Source organism: Pseudopipra pipra, chromosome W, assembly GCF_036250125.1.
Source record: "Pseudopipra pipra isolate bDixPip1 chromosome W, bDixPip1.hap1, whole genome shotgun sequence".
Classification (NCBI taxonomy): Eukaryota; Metazoa; Chordata; class Aves; order Passeriformes; family Pipridae; genus Pseudopipra; species Pseudopipra pipra.
Window position 1 is genome coordinate 51,233,356 of NC_087580.1, and position 5,691 is coordinate 51,239,046.

Sequence of the window (5,691 nt, forward strand, 5' to 3'; positions counted from 1 at the left end):
ATTCCTACATGCATAGTATGTCTAATGTGGAAAATAATGTGATGCAAAGTAATACATACCATAGAGTATAAATTTTTTTGGGGGGGGGGCCCTCTCCCCTTTTGGTTATGTTTAATAAAAAGTTGGGGGTTGCTTGAGAATTTTTAACAACTCTAAGAAGGGGGCAACCTTCAGTCTTTGGTTTACAAGACCAATGTTTTTATAAACTGTTAGAGTAGTTAGAGATTTAGTATTTTATTTTCTAGTACCCCAATGATAGGGAATAGAATCAGAATGATTGTGAAGTAAGCAATGAAGCCAATTTTCCGATAATAATAAATGGGTGTTCTACTGGTTGGTTACCGATTCATGTGAGGATTAGAAGATTCATTACTAGGACTCAGAATAAGAATTGTTAGAAGGGTCGAAAGGTTCATTGTTTTGATATGTGGAGAAACGGGGCTAGAAATAGGACTAGGATGGAGGCAGCAAGGGCTAGGACTTCTAGTTTGTTAGGGATTGATTGTAGGATAGCATATGCGAAGACGAAGTATCATTCGGGCTTAATATGGGGAGGTGTTACTAATGGGTTTGCAGGTGTAAGGTTTTCTGGGTCTCCTAGGAGGTTGGGTGAGAATATGGTGAGTGTTATTAGTGGGAGGAGAAGTAATATAAGGCCTAGGACATCTTTTATGGAGAAGTAGGGGTGGAATGGAATTTTATCACAGTCTGAGTGAATACCTAGGGAGTTGTTTGAGCCCTCTCAACGCTTTCCTTTGAGACTCAACTCCTCAAAGTGTTTTAAACTGAAAGAGGGTAGATTTAGATTGGATATAAGGAAGAATTTCTTTACAATGAGAGTAGTGAAACATTGGCAGAGGCTGTCCAGAGAAATTGTGGATGTCCCCTCACTGGAAGTGTTCAAGGTCAAGTCTGTGAGCAATCTGATCTAGTGAAAGATTGAAAGATGTCCCTGTCTGTGGGGTGAAGTCACACCCCCACAACTGAAGTTTGAGGGTTTTGGAATGTTACAAAGTGTTGGGCCGTTTTCCATGGGAGCAGTGGAGCTAATTAGATAGTTCCCATGGACACAGCCTTGAGTTATAAGGAGTACAAGGTTGAATCTGTTTGGCTGAAGTGCAGGTGCTGCATTCCTCGGTGGTTTTGTGGGAATATGTTTGTGTTGTGTGTGTGGGAAAGTAGAAGTGGGAGAACTGAATAAAAAGCTGCCTGCTGCGCTGAGCAGGCAGACATCTCTCTGGCTCATCCTAGTGTCTGATCATCCTAGTGTGTGTGTGTGTGTCACGTGTCTTTCTTCCCCCCTCAGGGCCAAGGCCTTCGACAGGTACCCCACGACACCTGTCCATGGCAGGAGGGATGGACCTAGATGATCTTTAAAGGTCCCATCCAACCCAAACCATTCTATGATTCTATGACTCTATGTTTCGATGATTCTATGTTTGATCCCCCATAATTCATCAATTTCCTCTGCAGTACTCAGTTCTACTACTCAGGTCCATCAGGTTTCAATTCCTGTAAGCTTGAGACTATTCCTTGTAACTGTGCATTTCTACCTGATTCTTCACAAATTTGAAAATTCAAATTGTAGAGAGCTTAGCCTTAGTCTGATTCTCTCAGGTTTCCTATTGCTTTACAGCCTATGTAATTTATCAATTTGATATGTGGAAGTGATTTATTACTTACAGGGGGTCTTGTACATACTCTGGTAAACTTTTTTCAGTCCCCAAACTGTCAATTCGGGTCACTAGGCCTGTAGTTTCAGCCATTTTACACCTCTTATTGTTCTTCTAACATTCTGTAAACATTTTTCAATACAATTGTTCCAATTAACCCAAGAATTTTCTAGCACTGGTCCCCTTTGAGTACCCACAAAGAATCAGTCCCCCATCACATAAGAATTAAATACGTGTAATCTCTGTGTAATCTTTCCAAACTGTTAAAGACTGCTAGGACTGGCCACCTCCTCCAGCAGCCCAGGACTCCTCCTGCCCAACTGCTGGAGACCAGCCCAGTGTGCACAGAGACCCAGGGTATCTGTCCAGGCTGCTGCTTTACCATTTGCAGATTCGACCAGTAGCTAAACTGAGCACTTATCACACACACACAGAGGACACTAACACAGTGTTGCCATCAACAGCACCCACATACGAGACACACATAAAACATAAACATAGGCAGCCAAGTCCCCTTCCTCCTCTTTGGCTAGTAGAGATAGTTCACTAGTGAAAACACACACACGACACTCTAGATTCACAAGCATTTGCATATTTGCAGTATTAGCACTGCCTCTCTGTTCTTTCAGTACCCCTACCTGAATTCTGTGCCCTCTTACTGGCTTCATGGGTCTCCTACTCATTGGCTAGAACAGTTTGATGCTTGCTAGCAAACAAGCACTCTGTGGAGTAATGGGTAAGGTTAAAAGTTAAAGGAGAAATAGAATTAGAGAAGAAAACCAGCTGCTGCTTCCCAGATGACAAAAAAGAGACTCCTGCTGCCTCTTCCTGGATATTATAAAGTCACAGTGCCCTGCAAAGTTCTCAAAGCATTGATCAAGCACCTGGATGCACTGAAGAGTAGAGTGATATGAAGGCACCACGGCCACTCTTAGCAGACATCCTGCAGGAATGGAACATGGTGACCCCTTTTGACCTGTGTCATTTATCCTTTAAGAAAGAATATATCCAAATTTAGCAATTATGACTAAAGTCATGCAAACTCCAAGAAAAAAAAAGTATAAAAAGGAGATTGAGATAGGAAAAGAGCAGAGGAAGACCTTCCATCTGAACTGCTGGGGTTGACTGATGAGTTGTACCTGCCTTCCTCCCCCCATCCAGGGATGCCTGTGTTGGGTGAGCAAACTTAAGCTATGCACATTAATCATTGCTTTTAAGGACTAGAACTTTTTTTGTGGTTGCTAGAGATAGTAGTAGATGCTTTTGTGTTAGAGCTTGTGTTTGCTATAAGTTTTGGCCACCACCATGTGTTTTTCCAACTGTCCTTTAAGATGCTTTCAGTTTTTCCTGAGAGTCTCTGAAACTTCTGTGGGGTTATTGTTTTTTGGGGGGGAAGTTGAGGTCTAAATACCTGCAGGTTTTAGGAGAGGAATATGTATATATATAATATCCTGGAGTCCCTTTTGTGGGGTAGCGGGACGTCCCCTGATTGTCCAGTTCCCATTTTCACTTATTCAGGAAAACAAAGGAAAGTTGTAGGGATCCATACCACCTGCCCAACAATAACCAGAGACTTAAAAAAAGACAAGATGTTGCTGTTGGAACGGACACGACACTGAATATCCAATAGACAGGTTTATTGTATAGAAAAGAAGAAGCCTCGAGCTTGCACTTTACAGCTCCTTATATACATTTCTTAGGCACACGTATTCTTTACAGATAGGTTAATTCAAACACACAAAACACAATCTCACAGCTGATAGGTGGACTCTCTCAGTCTCTCTGCACATCTGTTCTTGTTTTCTTCTCGTATTTACATCCTACTCAGTCACTTTGTTCAAAATAAGTCCTTGTTTCTCACGGGACAGCTTTCTCCTGGTGTTTTTCCCTTCTCTCAGGGTGCATCGATATGTTGTCAGGGCTAAGGCCTCCATTCTCAATCACCTTTTCATTCCATGTTAAGGTCTCGGTCCAGCCGAGAATTTTCAGCTGCGTAGTCGCGTAATAGCATCGGGGCCGTGCCGCGGGGGGAGCAGTGCATCGCTACCCGACACACGCCACCCCGACCGAGCCGTGTGGGACCGAACCGTGACTCACTGCCCAACCCACTAGGTTCCACCTCCAATCAGGGGACCTCCACCCCGGCTCACACACAGTGCCGCCACAGCAGAAAAAACAGTTTTTCCACTGGATGACTCCGCCAAGAAAACAAATGAGAGAAATTCAAATCGAGACGTGCAGGCAAAAGGAGCGGGGCAGAAAAAAACTAGAGAGCGAACAAAGGGGCGGCGAAACCGAGCTGAGTGCCGCGGACCCTCAGCGGGGGCCGGGCGGAGGACAAGAGAGCAGAGCCCGTCCTTGTACATGCCCTCAGGCTAGGAGTCGGCACCTACCTTCTTTTTTTTCCTTTTCGCAGCCTGAGTTACCTATTCTTTGTTCATGTGCTAGTTAACTGTTTCAGCTTCACAGCGCGTGTAAGGCAAAACACAGATTAAGTTTAATGTAGCAAAAGCCCGAAGTGTCTTGAACAAAAGAGATGAGGTACCGACGCTGTGCTGGGACCCTGCGGAGACTCCCCCTGCCGCTCGCAAGGGGCGGGGGGAGAGAGCGGGGGTGCAGCCGGGCGCAGGGTGGCTGACAGCAGCGCGCAGAGAGAGCGTGCTGGAATGGCGGAGCGGTGCAGGGCTGCGCGGCACGGGGCGGCACCGTGCCGGGACGGATCTGGCTCCAGCCCGACCGGGGTGCGGGGTGGTGACCCGGAGTCGCGCAACAGCGACCACGGCCAGCACGGGGACGCCTACGGGGGCAGTCCCGCTGCCTGCAGTGAAGAATTCTGAAGCGTGTGGGGGGGGGGAAACGGCTTTCCACCGGAGCAGAGCGGAGGTGGTGCCAGGCACAGCTGTGCCTACCTCCCCGCGCCGACAGTCGTGCAGCACCCTTTTGTGGATTTGTGTGTTGCAGACAAGTCTTTACAGATTGCTAGAAAAGGTTTTGTGTAGACTAATTTAGTAAATTGCCTGGTTCCAAAATATTTTATTTGACAAAGGCAGTTTTTGCCACAGAAAAAAAAAAAAGACAGAAAATGAAAATTGGGCCATTTTAGCCGGAGATTACCACCTTTGTGGAGAGAGAGATAAGATCTAAAGAGATAATACAGGGAATTGCCTAGCAACAGACAGCCTTTCAAATTTAAACTGTTGCTTAGTAAGTGAATAGAGGAAATCAAAACCTTTTCTACCTTTTATAACAACAAGCAAGAAACAATCCATGTAAACTTCTTTGATAACCTTGATTTTTCTGTTCTCTTCTCAGTAGAGCATATGCCAGAAAGACTGAGAGGTGGAAATTGTTTCTTAGTCAATTTTTTTTTATGCAAATTGTTGCTGAAAACCAGAAAACATTCTGAAAAACTCGAGTGCTTTCAGAACTGTGAAGTTTTCTAAGAAAGAGAAACAAAAGAGTATAAATGCTCTTTCACCCAAAGATATTTTACTGGAAAAGATAACAGCACCAATAACAAATTCTAAAATAGAACACAACTGACTATTAGTTACAACCTTGCATTGATTTGTTTAGGTTTATTACATTTGGGGATTCAAAAGACAAATTCTGCCTTACTCGGATTCTGTGAAATACAAATATGGGTAATTTCGAAGGTATCTAAAATTGTCTTAAACTGCATCTGTTCTAGTCTCTGTGTTAAGCAGCAGAGGTGTGTCCTTGTTATCAAGTGACAAGCTTAGACCAGAACTGTTGCTGCTTTGCCAGGAAGCATCCCTGATCCCCTGCTATGCTCCTATAAGTAATGTGATAGACAAAGTCTTGAGTTTCTATAAGTTTTTGAATAAGAGTTTATTATATGGTAAAAGCAAGCAGCCGGCTGGGTGACAGAAATGGGGATCAGTTTCCCAAATCTGCACCCCTACTACAGGGTACATTTAGTATTTATCTTAGCTACTTCATGCATATTAATTATATCATATACATATACATTCTACAGGTTTTTGCTAAGTATTTA

At 44.1% G+C, this 5,691-nt stretch overlaps 1 pseudogene; it reads right to left on the reverse strand.

Moving 5' to 3' along the window:
- Positions 1 to 203: 203 nt before the first annotated feature.
- Positions 204 to 3,607, reverse strand: LOC135404746 (cytochrome b-like; annotated as a pseudogene).
- Between the last annotated feature and the right edge of the window lie 2,084 nt (positions 3,608 to 5,691).